The 21,940-nt window shown below is 45.1% G+C and overlaps 1 protein-coding gene across 7 annotated transcripts in view; it reads right to left on the bottom strand.

The window, feature by feature from the left end:
* Positions 1–20,869, bottom strand: part of raraa (retinoic acid receptor, alpha a) — a 220,865-nt gene extending 199,996 nt beyond the window's left edge. For all 7 annotated transcript variants that reach the window (XM_080789391.1, XM_080789390.1, XM_080789389.1 and 4 more), the window contains exon 1: positions 20,627–20,869. The gene's annotated coding sequence lies outside the window, so the exon portion shown is untranslated. The remainder of the gene's footprint in view (positions 1–20,626) is intronic.
* Between the last annotated feature and the right edge of the window lie 1,071 nt (positions 20,870–21,940).

Below are 21,940 nucleotides of genomic sequence, written 5' to 3'. Positions count from 1 at the left end.
CAACCGAACAAGACCTGAAAGTGAGGAAGGCACTTGCATGGAGGCCCTAAATGGCATGGCCAGTGTATGGAACTCCAACCTCCCCCGTCAAACCAAACTCAGCTTCTTCTACGCAACGGTAGAGTCTGTTCTCCTATACGGCAGTGAATGCTGGACCTTGAAGCCAACCCTGCAGAAGTCTCTCGATGGGTGCTACACCAGAATGTTGCATGCAGTACTCAACATCAATAAGAGCACACATGTTACCAACACAAATCTGTATGATGGAATGCCAAGGGTGAGCCAGAAAATAGCAGCCAGGAGAATGAGACTAGCAGGACACTGCCAAAGACACCAAGAGCTGCCAGCCAGCAAACTAGTGCTGTGGGATCCGCACCGGTCACGAGGACGTCCCACGCTAACATACGTGGATGTACTCAAGAACGATGCAGGAGTGCAAAGTACCAACGAACTGGCCAGATGTATGGACAACCGGGATGACTGGAAACGACGATGGAAGGCTCGTCTGAGGACGACCTAGAGAGAGACCACTAAAAATGATATAAAAACGTGTCTGCCATTTAACATCCCCTTAGCTATTCTCAGCTATTGTGTGCATTTATCCGTGGACACCCATTTAAAAATATTAAATTGCCAGGGACCCCCATAAGATTTACATTTGAATATGTCAAGATTTTTTTTTTAAATCACACAGGTGTGAACCGAGTGGTGCAACTCCCCTCTCCCCCCTCCCCTCCTCTCTCTCTCTCTCTCATTACCAGGAAGCAGGCACAGCATACCCCTCTCTCTGTTTCTGGCGCCCCTACTGGTATTAATAAGTCACATACTCGTGTCGTTCCAATTTCACGCATGCGCACGCCACTCGTGCTCATGACTACACACAGGTATACACACAGGTACACGGACGGACATTGCTGGTTGTAGGAGTGGTTGCACCACTCAAAAAAAGGTTTTCTGATTTTGTTGATAATAACAGAAAATAACAGATGTTGAAGCCTTGTGAGCTTGTACATTGGCTATTTTTGAATAACCGACATATAAAATAGGGTTAAAGTGGTTAAACTATTAACCCATTTAGTTTGGGACCCCCACTTTGAGAACCACTGCTCTAAATCAAGCTGTGATTGGTCTATAACGGTTGTTCTCAAAGTGGGGCCCAGGTTCCTTGAGGGGGTTCCAAATGGACCCTTACAGGACTCCGAGAGAGTACAAATGGAGTCAAATGGACCTGTACAAACTACAAAGTTATGGGGGTTCTTCAAATTCAAAAGTTTGAGAACTAGTGATTATCTCTGTGTGCGTGCGTGCGTGCGTGCGTGCATGCGTGCGTGCATGCGTGCGTGCGTGCGTGCGTGCGTGCGTGCGTGCGTGCGTGCGTGCGTGCGTGCGTGCGTGCGTGCGTGCGTGCACCGTGAGGCTGGAGGTCTATACAGTGATGAGTGTGGACATGAGTGGCCGGGGGTAATCACATCTTTATCTTTGCTGATGGGAGAGAGCTGCATACTGCAGATACTCCTGCTACAGGCGCACACGCGCACGCACACACACACGCACAGACTCCCAGCACAGGCAGACAGCATTCCCTATGGAAAGATGCACACTCATGCTGCGCATAGGCCAAGGCTCCGGACGGCCATTGTCCTTCAGCGGCATCAGTACACAACAATGGGGCGGGGTCACCCGAGGTCTCCTGCTGGAATGCTAAACAACAGCGATCCCAGAGACAGAGGGCGAGAGACAGAGGGTGTGAGAGAGAGACACAGCGTGGGTGCACGTGGACCAGAGACCGATGCTATGAAGCCGCACTTTTAAAAAAAAGTCATAGAACAGTGGTTCTCAAACTGTGGGTTGGGAACCCATGGGGGGGTCCAGAAAGGGTCCCCAGATGATTTGCTTGTGCAGGGTATCTGTACATTTGAATTGACTATTTAAGGACTTTTAAGACCTTTTTAAAATAAAATAAAATAATATAGTAATCATTAATCAACAAACTATATAAAAAAAAAAGTCAGCAAACATTCAGCAAATTGTCAAAAATTACCTAAGAAAGAGGCAACAAATAGTGGATGCCTCACCGGTTGTGAGGTCGGCTATATTCACAATATTTATCTGTGGAACGCCTCAGTTCCTAGTTGTCAGGGTGGGGGTCCCCAGTTGAAATAATATCATTATTTTGGGGGTCATGGCTTGAAACGTTTGAGAACCCCTAGCAATAGAGAAAGAGAGAGAGAGAGAGAGAGAGACAACAAGTGAGATGGGGAGAGGAAGAGGCCGATATGAAGTGACACCGACCCACAGCAACAAAGCAACGTGGAACACTTAGTGCAAAAATGCCATCAACTGGGGACGCGTGAATTCCAACGATGTGCAAACACTCCGCAAGAATCCGACACCGGGCCGAACGGGGAAAAAAACAGCAACTCTGCTACATGACGTACAGTACTGTAACGGTATGAGAAATCCACATGCAGAGGTGGTATGTAAATGATTTCACCACTGGGCATTGCGATTTATGGCTCCCTCCTGTCTCTGCAGTGCACTGTAAAAAAATTAAATAAAGAACTACAGTATATGCAGTTCGGTTCCTCTCGGTTTTACTGCAATATTTCCCACTTGCAGCGCAGGGGGAGATGGCACTTAGCATTCAGCACAGGGCATCACACGCTTTCTTGTGAGATGTAACATCATCTCGTAGCATAATAGCCTAGCGCTGTCATCTGTCAAAGCCAGCGCACATTGGCAAAAAAAAATTGTGTTGGTGTGTGTGTGTGTGTGTGTGTGTGTGGGGGCGGGGGGGGGGATTGGGGGGCAAAACACACACAATACAGAAAGGTTTAGTTCGTGCTGCGTGTTAATCATTCATTAGTGCTGAGTGACCCTTATTATAAGACCATCTTTGTTATCATTATTCATTGCTATATAATGCCAGCCTGTTAATTCAGACCGGGGACTGCAACAAAAGATGGAGGGACAAAGCGCCTGTGCGCCCTCTCACCGACACACACACACACACACACACACACACACACACACACACACACACACACACACACACACACACACACACACACACACACACACACACACACACACACACACACACACACACACACACACACACACACACTCTCTCTCTCTCTCTCTCTCAAACTCAAACTCACACCCCTCCTCTTAACCTTTCATATGCTAATGGAGCGAACTGTTTTTCCGGGGTTTACTGGCCGGGTAGGAGATGATTTAGAGCGACAGTGGTGCTCCGGGCCTTTATGCGGCAGGTCCGGCTGCAGGGAGGGGCTCATATAAAGCCCACACCCCCTCCCCTCCATCATTAATCAATTAGCGTCTCCTAGCCACCTGTCGTACACAACGCCACCCAGAGACATTCCTGCCCCCGAGGCTGTTGCTAGACAATCACTGTCGCCGGCAGGGCCACAGTGACTGCCATTACCACCGCGCATTAACACCCACTGACGTCTCCAAGAAACCTGATGGATTGCATAATCGCACCCCAAACGCTCTGTGCGATCATGTCAAGGGCTCCGCTCCAAACAGAGACCAGAAGCTGTTTCAGAGGACGTTGCGCCGCCTCCACTGAACGGCTTCGAGGGTTGAGGGAGGCGCATTTATTTTACTTATTTTTTTAAACACATGCATTCGCTTTCCACAGACCGGGGCAGGAGAGGAATTGATGGCGACGTTGGAAAGGGGGGGGGATCAATAACCTGATGGCTATTCAGAAGTGCTGAATTCACACACCCAACGCTGCAGCCGTCACCTCCCCATTGTTTTTAGACACAACCGCCTCCGGCAGAGCCGACCAAGTATTGATGGCTGTTTTGTATTGATGACGCTTCTTTAGAGCAGCCAAATTTATCTGCGATAGAGAAAAGCGGGCTAAAAATGTCACAGTCCCTGTGACTTACTTGCAGAATAAGTCAGGCCGTCAGGACAAACCGCTTTTGTTTGGGCTATAGACGAACTTGCAGTGCTGACTTGCGGTAAGTCAGCCTGTAACTAGACTCACACAAGCACACAGATGGCACTCAAAAGCAATGTGCCATGCATTCCACTGCCTCAGATCAAGATCTAAGTATCAGTTACTAGCTAGTAAAACCAGAGAGAGAGAGAGAGAGAGAGAGAGAGAGAGAGAGAGGTCTCCTTCAATTTTGACATTCAAAAACCTCATCACTTCTTGTTGTATCCTCAAACTGCTGGGTGGCCTACCCAAGATGATACACATTCAAAATCCTGTTTATTGAACTCAGAGACTTGAGAATATGTTCATGTACCGTAGACACTCAAATCATCAATGTTCATTTATCCATTTGTAACTCCCGACTGTGTACAAATGTATACTCTTTACTCTGTAAAAAGTTCAATGAAGAGTGGATTTAACTTTTACAGTTTCTTAAAAGTTGCTGCTCATGCTGAAAAGGCCCTCACCCATGACCAAATCTCTTCTTCATGGCATGCCTCACCAACAATTCCAGCCCCTCATGACCCAGCGAAACTCCCTGAAATGCAGCACCCTTCACCCCCACACCCCCCTTTTCAATTCTTTGGAACGAATTCTTAAGCAGCAGAAAAATACAAGTGGCACTAAAATCGGAGCCTAATTCACCCATCAATGTGAAGACATGACAAAAGTAGATTTGTCAAGCCTTGTTTTGGCAGCATTCTGTCATCATAATAAAAAGGAGCAACAGATATAAAGGGATGGCTCAATCGGCCTCCTGAGGACACTTCAAAACACTTCAAGCTGCCTTTCTCTGGTCCCAAGCTAAACAAACCAAGCACAGTGCGAGTGGCATTATCCTGTTGCCGCTATTATTGTTGCAGTGAAACCCCACACACACTCCTTGAATCTGGCACTCGGAATCCACTTCCAAAGACTGTACAGGAGAGAAGCCTGTTTGGCTGTCGAGTGCACACTGCAGAAAATCTGGGCCACTGTGCTGTGTGTGTGTGTGTGTGTGTGTGTGTGTGTGTGTGTGTGTGTGTGTGTGTGTGTGTGTGTGTGCGTGCGTGTGTGTGCGCGGCACTGGGTCGGGCACTGGGGGACAAGAGGTTTTTATCAGACCAGCTCAGGCATGGAGCCAGGCCCACAGACATTATCGGGTGGATTTTCAAAAGAACAAAAGCCGCCATGCAATTCTTCACACTGCTAGTCACCATGAGACTCTAGCATTTCTCTTTGTGTGCATGTCCGTCCTATGTATTGCATTCAAATTCTCCAAAGATGATTGCCCTGATAATCTCCCACTCCCCCTCCCTTGCTCCCACCGACTTATATCCTCAGTAAGATCAAGAACACACACACACACACACAAAAAGAATAAGCTGCGATATTAGAAAGTGAAGGTCGATAGCAAATGCTGATGGAGGAGATGGGGAGAGTATAATCCGGCCCAACACTCCGTATCTAATCACATTCACAACCCCAAAGTTACTGCAGCATGTACAAGGCCAAATAACAGATATTTCAGAAAAGATAAATCGAGACGAGGGTAAAAAAGTCTAACACTGGATCGCAAACAAGGCCAGTCCATATTTAGGTGTTGGCTGGTATTTCTAAGTTGGAGAGTGCAGATTGAACGCTATCCACAGGGTACAGAGCCAGAGAGGAGGCAGGGGGAGGGAGAGGGGTGAGAGGGCAAAGGTTTGACCCGTCAGGGTCAATAGGTGATTAGTTACATTTATCATACCTACGCTAGCTGCTAAACGAGAAGCCAGGCACCGTGTATTTTCCCTCTGAAGAGCTCGGCCAGCAGTTGGACGTCAAAGGCCGATGCTAAATGAAGGCTGGGACCGCTACTGGCAACCAGATGCCCCTGTGTTTATGACACAGACAAATACTGGAATCCCTGGGTGGAAAAACATGCCATGCTGGCATGGCGGAGCGGCAGTGAAACATTGCGTCAGTTTGACGATTTAATGATCGCGGCCTGGATCGGATCAGACGTTTAAATACCTGCCAATGCCAATAGAAGAGCTTGTATTTCATGCTTCACGAGAGAGGTTTAAAATTAAGTTTCATTCGATAGGAAAACAATGGCTGGGGAATGGAAGGGCTGCGGTTGTGGTTGGGGGTGGATGTGGATATGTGTGTGTGTGTGTGTGTGTGTGTGTGTGTGTGTGTGTGTGTGTGTGTGTGTGTGTGTGTGCGCGCACGTGCATGCTTTGTTGAGGGGGGGACTTGACTGAAGTCATGGGAGTCATCTGAACATGGATAAGCCACAGATCGGCACATTCCGCCTAAGGTTACACACAATAGATTTTAGTTTCCACAATACATAATTGTTGAAATTGTAACATTGATCATATTCAATTCAGCTTAATTTCTTGCAGAACAACAGTTGCAGCTGAAGAACAGTTTTGGATGGGAGAAATGACTGATTTACTGAATCACTGATTTACGGAATCACTGATTAGGCTAAATTAAACAAAACTGATTAATAATAATGTATCCAACATGCATCCAATCACTGATTAGGCTAAATTAAAACAAAACTGATTAATAATAATGTACCCAACATGGTGGAATGGTCATTATAGTCACACCATGCATAGGCATGGTGCAACTCCAGCCAAGACAAACCAAGACATTCTGCGAGGAAGAGGAAGGCAGAGACAAAGAATCAACTGAGGGAGAAGAACTTTTGGCGTGATCTTATCAGAGAACACCCCCCCCCCTGGTCCGTCCCACAGTGTCTCTCTGTCCCACAGAGCCACTGCAGTCTCACATAGCTGTGGTGCCGCTGCACAAGTGGACCAGTGCTGGGAGTGGGTACTCCGGGCCGGGGTCCAAACCGTGGATGAACGCGCGCCGTTGTACAGCATTGGGGGGGGGGGGATGAAACCACAAGGGGCGATTACAAAAGAACAAGCTCACACAGGACACATCCATCAAAGCAACGACGGCTTTAATCTGACAATTAAAACAGCCTTCGCCATCCTCGCCGATGCTTTCGTAACTAGCGCGTGGGCGGGCGGGCAGAAATCATGTCAGCGATAACGGCCGCGAGCGGACAACACACGCAATTCAGAGCAACGGCATTCCTTTTTGGCATTCCACTTCTTTCTGGCTATCAAGCCTTGCCCAACATGCTGAGAGAAGATAAACAGTTTTCAGAGGCAATTAGAAGCCTTCCATTTCCATTAGCCCCCCATCCGTTTTTAATAGAAACATTTCAAAATACAAACCTAGGGCTCTTTCACCGAGGATGCTTCATCTCAGCTGTACGTTCTATAGTTGATTGTTATTCTCCCAAGTGACATTGACTTTCCAAGGCCAGCAGTGGGTATAACGAGTTTGGATGGATATTGGCTAAAGAAAGATACTATACAATCTCAATATGGTAAAATAAATAAATAATACCTTACAGTAGGTATGCCATTGCATGCACAGTACATACATGTGCAGTTGGTCTTCAACCACTTTACAAGCACTGTTACAAAACTTACAATGCTTTGTACTAATGGGTGGGGTCGGCCTTATTTCTGATGTGTACCAAAATATTGTAAGAGAATTGCTTAAATTGCTTAACAAACCGATTTCATGCGAGGTATTCTTTATATATATATATATAATATGAAGGCAGAGCGAAGCGTACGGTGGCCTTAGAGGCTCACTCAAAAATAAAAAAAGGAAATAATTCCCTGACGTGTGGACATGTCGGATGGACGGAAACGGTTAAAATGGTACACTTTGTATTTGCAAGGGCTTGTACAAGGCAATCCTTGAGCAGATGTTCCTTATTATTCTTTCAACGCGGCAAATGGAAAAAAGCTCAAGCTGTCAATATAGCAAACATATACCGATGTTTACTGACTTACTGTAACATTACACTACTGAAAATGTGTCACAAGTTAAACAGTACAGGTGTTCTCAAGATAAGTTTCAATACACTCAATTATGAATGTCCTTCTTTACTTGTGTCAAGCATACAACAAAGATCCAGCTGCAAATGTGCAAATGATTCATTATCTCCACCAGGCCGAAGGCGTGGCCGAAACTATGATTCCGCCTCTGTCTGACTGTTTGTCCTTGCACGGGTGTGTGTGTGTGTGTGTGTGTGTGTGTGTGTGTGTGTGTGTGTGTGTGTGTCCGTCTGTGTACAGTATAATCTTCGGTAACATTGGACCGATCGAGTAGGAAATGTGCATGCACACTCCTATAAAAGGCAAAGGAAAAACCTCTGCACCACATTAATGTGCCTTTTATAGCGCCACCAGGAGGCTGAACACTTTTTTATATATTACCCCTACAGATTTTGTCCAAACATCACACAAACTGTCCGATCTTTCATATTCCATCCTAATTGACTAAGATTGGCTTTCAAGGTTTGCAGGAGTGGCCCGTTTTTAACAAAATGTCTCAAATCATGAAACCAGTGTCTGATTAACGCACATTCCCACAATTTTTTATAGGCCAATTTTTTTCTCCTTTTTTCGAAATATCACACAAATCGGTACACATTTCCACACAACAAGCACAGCTGGACCGATCGGCGGGGAACCGAATTCTGTATTGGCCATACATGGAGCGTGTCTTGAGCGTACAGGGTTTGATGAGGTCAGATCAACATAATATGGAATGTCAGAACAGGTCAGCTCCATATATTGAGATCTAAGGGTGGCAGCGTGGGCAGTGTCTTGAGGGTACAAGGTTTGATGAGGGCCCAGGTAGTGAGCCAGTTCAATGTAGGTTTTGTTTTGCATAATATCAATAAAACTAATTTGAAAACATATTGATGTCTAATAACTCCTTTATAGGCTTTCCACAATTTAACAGGTGCCCGTTATTGATGCTGAAGTTTCCCCTACAAGATGGCCTATAAATGTAGCCTCATTGATTCAGTCTTTGATTTCTTTTTTCTCCTCTATATTAGATACACTGCTCTGTGGTGCAGCAAGATAGAACCATATAGGACCAAACCCAGCCGGAGATGGAATGGCAAAGGGGTGGGGGTGGGGGGGTCATCTTAGAAAACAAGGAGTGCCTGATGGGTACGAATGGTGAGGTCCTGTGGAAATCACCCCGGAACATGGAGCAGGGCAGTCTCCTGGAACACAGTCAACACATTTCACACATGCAGGGCTGCAAAACAACACACTTGGGGTTTCCACCTTCATTTAGATGAAAATGGGACTCCTCTGGAGGAAATAAAGCCATTTTTAACTCTCCCCTCGCTCTCTCTCACTCGCTCTCTCTCCGACTCGGCCTGCAGTAATGTGCACAAGTCAATGGACTGTGGGTCTATTCAACTGCAGGCAGCCCACAGCACGGCCATAAATAATGTAGGGCCAACTCACATGAAACCCTAATCACCATTGTGCTGTCACCCAACAGGGAAGATTGCTTGTTTAATTTACTGCGCCACATCTGTCTCAGTTCTGCCCAATTTAGCTTTGCAATTTCGATGAGTGAGTACTCCAGGTATTTATCAATGCTTTTCTCCCGATGCCATGAATCAATAAGAGTGTATGTGTCTTTGGTCTGTGTTTGTGTGCGCCTACGTCGAGGTGTGTGTGCGTGTTTGTGTGGATAGGCGGGCGGGAAGAGGGGGGGGGGATCATAGTGCATATGTCTGCATGCCCTGAAGAACGCAACAAGAAAGCCTCAGCTTGTGAAACAACAAAAGGCTGGCTGAGACGGAGCCATCAGTGCTCAATAACCGGAGCTCATTATTGGCCATATACAATGTTCTTCATTACATTACAATGTCATTAGCATGGAGACATTTGCATATTCCAGTCACCTCTTTGCCTGGCTGTTGATCATAAATGGCAGCCATATGCTGCCTGGTGTGCAACGTTACAGAATTATTACTGCGACACACACACACACAGAAAAGCGACACACACACAGAAAAGCAAGCAAAGAAAAATGGAAGTTATGTTGACATGAAATGAAGTACAAAACCATTCAAAGGAGCTGACGCCATTGGCAGTGTCTCCCTGTCTCCCTGACTGAGTATCATTTTCATGCACTGCCGATGCCAGTTGCATAGCAAACACCTAGCTTGTTGGCCGTGTTCCACAGACGCTTTGCCCACAAAGTTATCATCATGTGTGCAGTCCCATTATGCACAAGGCAGCGACAGCTTCTGCAAGCGAGAAGGAGACTTCAGACATGGATATTAATGTGGCGAAAAAGCTACATGCTGCATAAGTGCAGCACATCGTTCTTCTCTGTGGTCGGAGGCAGGTGGGGGGTCATAACTTGGCTTAATCTCTCCAACTGTGAAAGCTGAAACCCCGTCGCCCCAACAGGCTCTGCTCTGTGGCATTTCTAACATAACGGTGATTTGGCACGATGGCTCTTCACCAGGCAGGGCTCTACCGTGGTGACAGCCCGCAGAGACGGAATAAGTATTGGCGGCTCACTGTCTAAATGACGTTGGCTGGCACCGGCTAGCTGAGCGGTATGATAATAACCAACCACGCCATGTGCCTGCCTGAGCTTCTCCATGGCGAGCTAGCAGTCGGCAGCGGCGTCCGCAGCCAGAGAGCTACAGTATCATCTTTGTTCAGGACCATTATCTCTCCACCATGGTGTTCACTTCATACTGATAGCTGTGGCCCGGCAGCTGAGGCAGCAGCAGCATCAGGGTAATACACCATGAGCTGCGGTGCACGCCCACACAGTGGGGGGACAATGGAGAGGATTTGTTCTGTCGGAGTCACTCTGCTTTAGGTACTTTGTGTTCACGGAGCCCTTTGCACTGGGGCACTGTGTCACCATAAGCTTTCCAGGGGGCTAATTTATGTATTGTAGTACAATAGCGTAACTTGCCGACGAGAACTGATGTCCAACACATTGTTAGCTTAAAGATCAGTTCTTGTCGGCAAGCTACACCATCATTCAGTGAAGTATAATTACGCTTAAAGCCGTGAGGTGACGTACAATGTGGCTGTACAAAAGGCCCCTTACTTTACAGAGTAAAACTAAACCAAGTAAAAGATAAAGCGGATTTCCAATCCGCCAATAGAAAAACAACCTGACTGTAATGTCACTCATGCAGAAGTGGACATTGGCCTGCAATTGACACTGAACAGTATTGGCATTTTCTAGGGGCGTAAAAGGAGATTGCCTGGCCAGACATCCAGGCCTGACCAGAGACCGTCTTGGCTGCTAGCTGTCTGCTTGATGGCAGGAGAAGGAGAGAGGAGAGGGTTAACTAGCCTGGCTGTACGGTGGAAGCTCTAAAAAGGAATATTAACGGCATGTCCCTGGGTGCTGACCGAGAGAGCACAGGGAAGGAGGAGGGAGGAGAGAGAAAAATTGAAAGAAGAAAGCGCATGAGAGAGAGAGAGAGAGAGAGAGAGAGAGAGAGAGAGAGAGAGAGAGAGAGAGAGAGAGAGAGAGAGAGAGAGAGAGAGAGAGAGAACAAGTAGAGGCATAGAGCAGGGTGGATGTGTGAATCCGATTTCCAATGACAATGTGCTTAAGATCACTGTTTCAATGGAAGAACATATCATCTGTCAAAGTTAATGGCAGTGTCTCGGGGAAAATGAAGGAAAATAGAATGGAGGCCATTCATTAAGGAGGTTGAGGGGTAGGGGGTTTGAAGAGGGAGGGAGAGAGATGAAGCCGCCGGTCTGCTCCGCTGATAGTCGCCCCGGGAAAATAAATATATACACAGCCATTATTTATTTGTGCATTTCCGAGGTGGCAGTTCAGCCGCGATTAAGGGTTAGTTCTCATGCTTGAGAGATAATATTAGAGCAGCTGCCCTAGAGGGGAAATCTGTGGGCTGGGGTGGAGAGCAATCGCTGGGAATAAAGATATTTTACTTGTACATACGGCCTTGCCTGCCTGCCTGCCTGGTAGGATGGCTGGCAGGCTGGCTGGCAGGCTGGCTGGCTAACAGGACTGGCCAGCCTGTCTCTCACTTACAGCACTGGATGTACTCAGTAGAGGCAATTGATACCATTGTTTTATGGAGAGGAGCAGAGGGGAGGGGGGGATTAACGTCCCACAATAGGGCTCTTTCACTGGAAATGTCAGCTGCCAAACTGGGGGACTGTCCGAGCAGGCTGAGGCGCTTTCATAAAAGCCAAGGTAAAAAAAAAAAAAAAAAAACAAGTGTGGAAAATAGTATGAAACACGTAACAAGGGCAGCAATGAAACCCGCATGACAAGGGCAACATATTCAAACGCCAAATGGTGACACACAATCTCAAACAAGGAAATGTGTTGTGGGGAACTTTAGTTTAATCTGAGGCCAAGCATAAAATAAGCAAAAAACAAAACATATATATTTGAGAAGTTATTGTGAATGCAATGAGCACTAACTATGAGACCTAGCAGTCTGTGTGTGTGTCACGCTGTAACACCACCCGCCCGCCACCAGAGGGCGCAGCTGTATCACACAAAAAAGACACACACACACAAAAACTTAACTTAAAAACCTTAAAAATAAATAAAAATAAACCTTAAAAGAAACTTAAAGAAAAAACCTTTAAAACCTTAAAATACACTTTAAAAAAAACGTACGTAATTTATTCTAATTGTTGTTATTGCAATTTACGAGCTGCGTTTGCTTCCCACGTTTGCGCGTCTTACTTGTGGATAATTAGTATGGACTTATATGGTTATTCTTCTCAACCGCTCATTTGTTATTCGGTTTATTGTTGTTGCCTTGCCTTCAAAATCATAATCCCATATGTCTATTAAAGCAGCTGAAAACGCTACAGATAAATCTGGTAATCATTTCAAGGCCTAATGAAACACTTTTTTAGCTCAAGGTGCATTCCAAATCGATAATGGGGATAATAATGGGCTATATGGGTCTTTAGCTCAGCCTCATTAGCAAAAAAAGGGAGAAAGCCTGACCTGATTCTTCAGGCAAATTTACACCGAGAGGCACCTAAAATATCAAAACTGATGCTTAATTCTGGGCCAGGTTTTATTATCAGATTATACAATGGAGAGATTCAAAGTTATTTTTCTCAACCTTGTCTTGGTGCCTTTGATAACCCCACTAGCCTTGGGCCTCTTTGAAATTCACAGACTAGGGGAGGGTTGAGCTGAATTTAAACAGTTACTTGAAGCAAGGTACCCTGCTACTTTAAGACTGGGATGAAGCAGAGCAACTCTCCCACTCTGACCTAATTGCTCTCTCCCGACGTGAAGACGAGGAGCTGTGCACTCTGACACGTAAAGATTATTTAATACCATCAAAGCTATAAAGAGAGGAATAAAAGCAGGCAATGTTGAAAGGAACGGGAAGAGTTAACCCTTGCGTGGTCAGGCTGCATGAGTTGGAATACCCAGGAAGGGGGAATCGGTATGCGAGAGTAGGACTGTCAAGAAGCCGTCAGCCGACGTGAGTAGAGCTCCCATATCCCAACATCACAGGGCTCCACTTCCAGCCTTGAGCCTGCTCTGCTTGGGCTGTGTTCCCCTGGTACCGGCTCCCACCCTCCTCCTCTCCCACGTTTCCCACACTCGGCCCATTCCCTAAGGCAAAGGCTACGTCATTGGGCACAGCAGCCAAACCACTGTAATATCCCAATTTATTTCTACTTATTCTAACGGAGTCTGGGGCCGTTTCATTTGGGTCAAGGCCGATTTTATTAGTGTAAAACTACACTATTTAGTTCCACTAGACTCCATTTGTAGCTTCAGTATAAAGTGACTGTTTCTCCATTTAGCTGAAGATGTTCTTGCAACATTGCTGTGTAATAGATCATTCTGAAAGACAACATCAGCAAATAGAAGACCAACACAACCACACAACCATCCCAACAGAATCTGATTGCTTGCCTTCTTCTTCTTCCTATTACAGAGAATTAAACTCTTGCTCTAAACACTGCAGTTTTTACTTGAGGTTCCGTTTACTACTCCAGACACGGATCTACACAGCAGGTCGAGGTCTGACAGGGTGTGGGTCGGGACCGGGTAGAGGTGTTTACCATTTAGCGAGTGCTGGGTGACATCTCTTGGGTGCCCTGCCATTGTGGGGAGCATGTCTCATCTGTCAGCGCCTGATGGGTTTATGCTGTGTGCAGTGTGTGCAGCCTCACTCAGCCACCATGCTTTAGCCCCAACACTCACGGCTTGTGAGTCAGCAGTGCATGGTGGAAGAAATACTTACTTTAACTTTAAGTACCAATGCTGCAATATAGAAATACTAACGTCACAGGGAAAAGTCCAGCATTTATATGCAGAATTTCACATTTCAAGTTTTGAAATGTATACAAATCTTTTGAAATAGCCGATCTACAAGCTCACAATGCGTCGCATCGCGACTCATTGTGAGATTGTAGATCAGCTATTTACAAATGGCTGAAATGTATATAGGGCTGAAGTGATTAATGTATATTTTGTAATGATAATCAAAATCTACAAAGTAACTAGTAACTAAAGTTTTCAAATAAATGTAGTGGAGTAAAAGTACAATATTTGGATCTCAGATAGTAGAAGTAAAAGTATTGGAAATTGGAAATACTCACGTAAAGTAGTGAAGTACAAATACCTACAAATTTTACTCAAGTACAGTACTTAAATAAATGTACTTAGTTACTTTCCACCACTGCTCTGCCTTGTGAGTCAGGCCCAGCGTGTCAACAACGGTCGGGGGTGGGGGGGTTAGGGTGGTCTGTGTGTAGAGTCTGTAGACCACTGTGGGCCTGCACTAACCAAACAGCTGACACGCTGAGGCTGCCTCTGGTGAAAGCAAGCTCTTCTCGCCAAATTTAGCCCTGGGTCTATCGCAAGCGATCTTGCGTGCAAACATTTCCTCCTCCCCTTGAATGAACTGAAGCTCATTCGCTTAGAACAGCTCTGACTCCTGTACTACTGATGATGGTTCATGTGCCATTTTTGGAAGATAGCTATCTAGCCTCGGTCTGTATAAAATTTGCATGATTCAACAACTTGGGTGACCTGCTGAGCTATAGAATCTACAGTAACACGCCATGAATCAAGAAAAAACACCACAGACAAAAATCATTATTAGCCTATAATATATATATATATATATGTCATTAAAATATAATATAAACGGCCATTATGTTTAACTTTGACTAATAATTACCGTCAGTAAATTACATAAGTGATTTCAAAGAATTCTCTAGAATCTAGGAGACACACACACACACACACACACACACACACACACACACACACACACACACACAGCACGCAAGTCCCAAACGGAATGTCACATATGTGCAGTCACATTGGTTGTGATTGTCGCCGGGCACAGGTAAGAAGTGTCTGACACTATAGTGCTTTCCTATGACACAGCGAAGACCAGCACGTCTTCACTGAACAAACACTTTATCCAACCCTTTCTTTCTCTCTCCGCTGTGTCCGACAGTCAGAGATTACGAGCCTCACTACAGTACACAAACTATTTACCCTATCCGCTACTACATGTGAAGGGCACAATGATGGGTTTAAAAACAAAGCTGGAACATGAAGTGGAGGCCGTCAAATCCCGCAATTTCCTTCTTCACATTGCTGCCGCAACGCAATTTACGCAAAGTAGAGTTGAGCCGCCCGAAGGGCGATGAAATTCTATGGCATAATAATGATGGTTTGCTCATGCATCTAGAGTCTAGATACATGAGCAAACCTGTCAACAATGGTAACTAATACTGTAACTGCAGACAAGAAATCAGTTGGCATGTGGAACTGTCTAATAATATCTTGCACAGAGCAATCCCTCTACCGTCCTCCAAAACAATCTTCTCATTTCATCTGGCAAAACTATTTGTTCCACTGCTTGTGAGGAAAAACAGAAAACAAAATGTCAACCCAATGCGGAGAAAATAAAGAAAATATATGACAGATCTAGGAGCTATTGAGTCACTGAAATGTTTAAGAGCTGAGGAAAAAAAAGAACATTTCCAGTATCATTCACACTTGACTATCATCCTGTGAAGAGGAAGGAGACGGTTGGGATCTCTCTGTGTGTGTGTGTGTGTGTGTGTGTGTGTGTGTGTGTGTGTGTGTGTGTGTGTGTGTGTGTGTGTGTGTGTGTGTGTGTGTGTGTGTGTGTGTGTGTGTGTGTGTGTGTGTGTGTGTGTGGGGGGGGGGGGGGGGGGGGGGGATGGGACACTTCAGTGGTATAGCATGACAAAAGTGGCGACGTGTGTGCGTCATTGCCGGATGACACACTTGAACTTCAGCGTGCAAGGCCCCGCATCTCTCACACACAGAGGAAACCAACCTCCGTGTTGAAACTCATCAATGAGGACCCGACTGTCTCAAAGACAATACTTTCAGCCTAATCCCCAGGCAAAAATATAAAAGTCTCCATTTTTGCTTCCTCTCACTAGACATTAGGACCAAGATACTATAACGCTGCAGCGTTATAGCATATACAACTCCCATAATAGCTCAGAATCCAACAATCCAAATAGCGGTATTAGTCAAATATATATTAAAACAACATTGAAATAAACAAACTATTAAAAATCAATTCTAGGAATGTAGCCAGGGAGCAGTGTGCGACTAGAGATATCAATAACACTGATGTTACGACATTGCGAGTACATTATTTCACCGAACTCCTTCCGCTCCATCTGCCCATTCTCAATATCAAGAGCTGAATCAAGAGCTGACACAACACATGAGATTTACTTCAACTTAGTTGCCAAATCTCAAATATCATAATATGCAATTTGTTGATGAATTTTGAATATTTAAGCCCTTGAGTTGAGACCAATATGACTGTAGCCTTGAGATTGCAGTGCACCATTATACGAGTTGAACATAAACAGTCAAATCCTCAGGGTTCATTCATCCATCACACTCACAGGATGTTACTGTAAGGTATCATGATATGGCTGTGACTTACAGTAAGTATACTGTATACTTTAAGGACAAACTAAGAAAAGCGGGTCTTGACTTACACAATAATATTGTCATCCATGTAGAGCGCTATATACACAAACGTACACTAATAAAGGTTAATGAATCTAAAAGTATACCATAGAGCAGTGGTCCCCAAACGTTAATGGCCGTGCACCCCCTGTTACCTCCTGACCTAGCTGACGCATTCCCCAACGCTCGGTCTCCAAAAATTATATATTTTTTAATATGATTATGGCAAATAATCACAGAATGTCACTGCACTGAAAGACATGCAGCTGCTGTATAGTCCCACAGCTGCTCTATCTGTTTACAACAGTGGTTTACCGGATTTCGGCCTTCGTGCTAAATAACACCATAAAACCGCCATTACCCTATTCATGTCACGCACCCACTAGAGCGCGTTTGCGCACCACAAGGGGTGCACCCACCACAGTTTGGGAATCCCTGCCATAGAGAGGTAGGTGGCCAGGTAGCTGACTTTGGCTCATCTGAGCTATGGTCACAAGTAAACATGTAACTGTGAATCACACCAATACAAGAGGTGACAGGGTGGGAAAATCCTCAGACACACCAAATATCCCACTCAGCCACTAAGCCCCTAATGCATCTTGCTCTGAATGTCACCGCTTTTAGGAGGAAAGGGCATCTTCCCCCCCACCCCCCAAAACAACCGCACACCGTCACAAAAGCAGAGTTTGCAGCATGGCTATTACTCCGTCTCAAGTTTGACACTTGGCAACATTAGTTTTCCTCAGTCAGCTATTTAAATCACGTTACAGCCTACTCTTTCATGCCTATACTGTAATTGCATGGAGGCTCATGTCAGTGTTCCACTTTCTATCTATATTTCACCCTTTGACTTAAGAGTATAACTTGATCTTTGACTTATTGCACATTTGTATCTTTGACTTTTATTGCATATTTGGTAACACTTTACTGAAAGGTCGGGTCCATAATGCTTAAAAGGCTTCATAAATTGTTTAGAATATGTTTAGAATTATGCATAACAACTTATAACAAGGTTTAGGTAGTTGCGACCATAGGTCACATTTACTATGAAAACCTGTATCTGCCGTCCGTCATTTAGTCACCCCACGCCTCCATATATTGGTCACGCCTCATGACGTTACACCTCCATGTGCATGGTCACGCCTTGTGACATCACGCCTTGTGACACATCACAACACCATATATGGCCATCTTAATATATGAAGATCACGACACTGACCTCATCTAACCCTGCTGTAACGGTTTCCTCAGTAGCTTGGGGTGCCAGGCAGGCGTGTACCATATATAACCATATTGAGAAGACGGGATCATCACCAAGATCTACAAATATGGAGCCTCAAACCCTTAGATCTCCATATATGGACCTGACCTGTTCTGACATTCCATATGTTAATCCTTCCTCACCCGTCCTTCCTGTTCTGACATTCCTGTTGATCTGACCTCATCAAACCCTGTACACTCAAGACACGCTCCATATATGGCCAATACAGAATTAATTCCATATGTTGATCTGACCCCCATGAAGTGCTCGCCCAGCAGTCTGCCGACACCCAGGCGGATGCGTGCACACGATCTCGCCCTTTTAGGCCAAGGTCGTTTCTCACCCTCAGGGCGTCTAACTGGTATTATAAGTGCTGCCCCTGCCTGGTCATAGTCAATAGTTATAATGTGCTGTTATTATGAGCTTATAAATGTATTATGACCAGCACTTAAAATAGGCTACTTCATATACAACTTTATTGTCAGCTTTCACTGAAATTTGTTTTACACAATATATTGTACACAATATATTACAAAAGATACATTACAGGACACAGAAGCAGACAGGAACAAGAACAATAGAACATATCTTCTTGGTTTACCGATTTTGGTTCGAAAGCAGAACAGACTGGTGTACAAAAGAGTTCTTTAGCCAGTTTTTCTTATATTTCGGGACTCTAAACCGCCTCATGGAGGGCAACAGTTGATATTCATCATTTAAAACATGTAAGGGGTCGCTAGACTATATTGTTATAAGTTGTCATAATTGTAAACATTTATGACAAGTGTTATGACGCCTTAATTGTGTATTTGTGCATTATAATGCATTCACGTAATAATACATTTTAGACCCGACCTTTAAGTAAAGTGTTAGGCCTACTGTATGTTTTTATATATAATAATCTTTTGACTTATTTTGAATTTATCTTGCACTATTGAAGAAAGGTCAAAGTCCAAACATTTAATTGCCAGTAATAATGCTGTATTCTATGTGCATTTGATAAATAAACACTTCAATGGCCTAAAATGTCTTGAAATGTATTAAAAGGCACTGCACTGGAGGATGTAATCTTGACATTTGCCAGTTAAGAGTATAGGCTACTTGCATATTCATTCAGTTACAGCACAATAGCCAGTTAATGGTTACATCATAACAATTCCATAATGTGTACTAGTCATTCATATCAGTAGGTCTACTCGAGTCAAAACTCAATACAAATATAACAGTAGTGCGAAAAACCAGCGACCATAGCCCTGATGTAAAGGTAACAGACTAGTCAACATCGAATGCTGTGTTGTAAATTGATAATAAACTTGTTGCGGGGTAATAAACACGGAGGAGTGAGCAGCCTCATTTGTGGTTTTACGAGATAACATTTTACGACACAACATTGCAGGTTTGTCATGCTGCAGGCAGGGTATATGTGTGGAACTGTAGCAGCGCCGCACACTAGTGACATTTAATACGGTGAGATTAAGACACCTCAAATTGCCACGTTATCTTGACAGGGGGTTCATCTGGGGTGTTAACAAATTAGGGGAGATTGCTGTCAGGTTTGCGTGTGAGTTGAGGTTTCGTTCCGTCATTCCGCCTGCTGCTACACAGAGAGGAGCAGAGGGTTGTCTTGGGTCATGAAGTTTCCACCTCAATATTTTGAGCACATCAAAGAATGCAGGGCTGTGGTTCATCCATTTACGGCGTTCTTTCTGAGGGGAGGAAGTGGGCTCCCGAATGATTGATTGCGCTACAATATTACCGTATTCACTAGAGCAAAGTTCACGTTAAGCCTCCGATAACACGCTACATGCCAACTTTAATCGAATTTGCCAGCGCATAATATCGGAAAAGAGAGAGTGTTCCACATTCCATTGTCCTGACGTTTGGTTTGCAACAGAAGACCAGCTCTCACTCTCTCGCTGTCTGAGGTATATGTATGCACTAAGCACAGACACAGCACACACACTTTGATAGATCTGCCTGCCCTGCATGCATGCATCATGCAACATAATGACCGAGCAGCACGCTGGCGGGGTGACCTTGGTATTAAATCGACGCAACGAAACTGTCAGCCCCGAAATATTTCAAAAATACATTTTCTTTTCAGCCAACGACAGTCAACGGGGACGTGCATGCAGCGAAGGAATTAGCCTACAAGCTAGCTGGCTAGCAGACATGTACATTGATTCATTGAACACACTCTCCTGCCACAGAATGGCTCCAGCCTGTCCTTCCCTCCGAGCCGACGCTCAAGTAGTCACAATGTATCGACTTGACACGAGTTTCCAAAGCGAGGTATTCAGTCCCATGTCTCTCAATGAATGGCAACATGGAAAATCTGTCACATTCTGATTCATGCACACCAACAATACTGCCATGCGTGACAAAAGCATTTCTAGCTCTTCTTTTCTTTTTCAACATTGCACCGGGTTCTGTTTTCTATTGTTTTTGTTCCCCTAAAGCCCTGGCTTGCACACATGCTGTCAAATGTTGACAAGCTGTCAATGACAAGTGGATCATTATACCTGGGACCTGTTGACTCCTCCCCCCGCTCCCCTTGCTGCTGCTGGTGGAAGTTCAGTCGCGCAGCTGCGTTTGTTTGCGGTGCCGTTCTTTTCAAAGTTGTTTACCGACTCTCAGATTTCGAGACAGCGGATGCCACGAGTGTTGAGCAAAATTACCCCTCCGGCAAATCGTCGGCGAGACGCGACGAACGGCGTTCGGTGAGCAGAGAAGTTGGGCACAGCGTTCGCAATGGCAACCATTGCAGTCACGTTCTCTCGCTGTGAAATCCAACACCAGCCCCCCGAGCCCGCCCCTTTCCTTTTATGGCTGCTGGTCCTCAAGTGGATGTCCTGTTAACTCCAGATGTGCACACTGCCTCTCTGTGTCACCACTCACCAACTAGATGTGATACTGATACAAAAAGGAATAATGAAGCAGAGGGGCACAAATGTGTTCAAACATAGCCGTTTTTAGCTGAGTAACTACTTTATATAAGATAGTTTATAAACTGAATAACTACTTGTGTTGTATCTCAGCAAGTCAGCATTGAGAAACAGCTAAACATGGCCAGTTAAAAGCAAAAACAGCATGCATGCATGACTAGAAATCTTTACACCCAAGCTGGAGGGAGAATCATGTTCCTCCGTCTATTTTGGCATGATGTTCAACCTGACACCCTCCCTCCCCATCCTCCCTGAAAGGCTATAATTGACTTGAATTGGATGGATAACATTGAGAGTCAGCTGAGTGTCATTTGTGTGTGTGTGTGTGTGTGTGTGTGTGTGTGTGTGTGTGTGTGTGTGTACGTGCATGCGCGTGTGTGCATGCGCGTGTGTGCGTGCATGCATGCAAATAACCAGCAATGTACTGTAGGTGCATTTTCCTGCTTGAAAATCAGTTATTGTTGGCGAGCAACACAGACACGAGTACCAAATTGTGCCAAGAAAGTACCAATGTCCTGCTCTTATCTGCTTCAGCTACGAAGGTGAGTCAACAGAAAACAGCTCTGTGTTTCTGTGAGAGGTGAGGGCTATGGAGCGGAGCCCCATCTTCTCATCATGTGTTTGAAGTTGAACACTGCAACAAAACAAGCTAGTGACATACTTTATCTCTCTGTAGCCCACCTCAGTGCAGCTTCTCTTCCTTTCCTGTGAGCATTGACACGATTACAGACAGAGAGAGAGAGCCCCGTCTTTAAGGCTTGCTCATACAAAGTTGCAAGTGGCACTGAGCTATGTCAACTGTCACACATCACCATTCACCACACAAGTGAGGAATGCAGTGCAGTGCAGTGCAGTGCAGTGCAGTGCAGTGCAGTGCAGTGCAGTGCAGTG

This window comes from Protomyctophum bolini (genome assembly GCF_963924005.1).
Source record: "Protomyctophum bolini genome assembly, chromosome: 18".
In the NCBI taxonomy this organism is placed as follows: Eukaryota; Metazoa; Chordata; class Actinopteri; order Myctophiformes; family Myctophidae; genus Protomyctophum; species Protomyctophum bolini.
The sequence above is the reverse complement of the archived record's forward strand: the minus strand, read 5'-3'. Positions and strand labels throughout refer to the sequence as shown.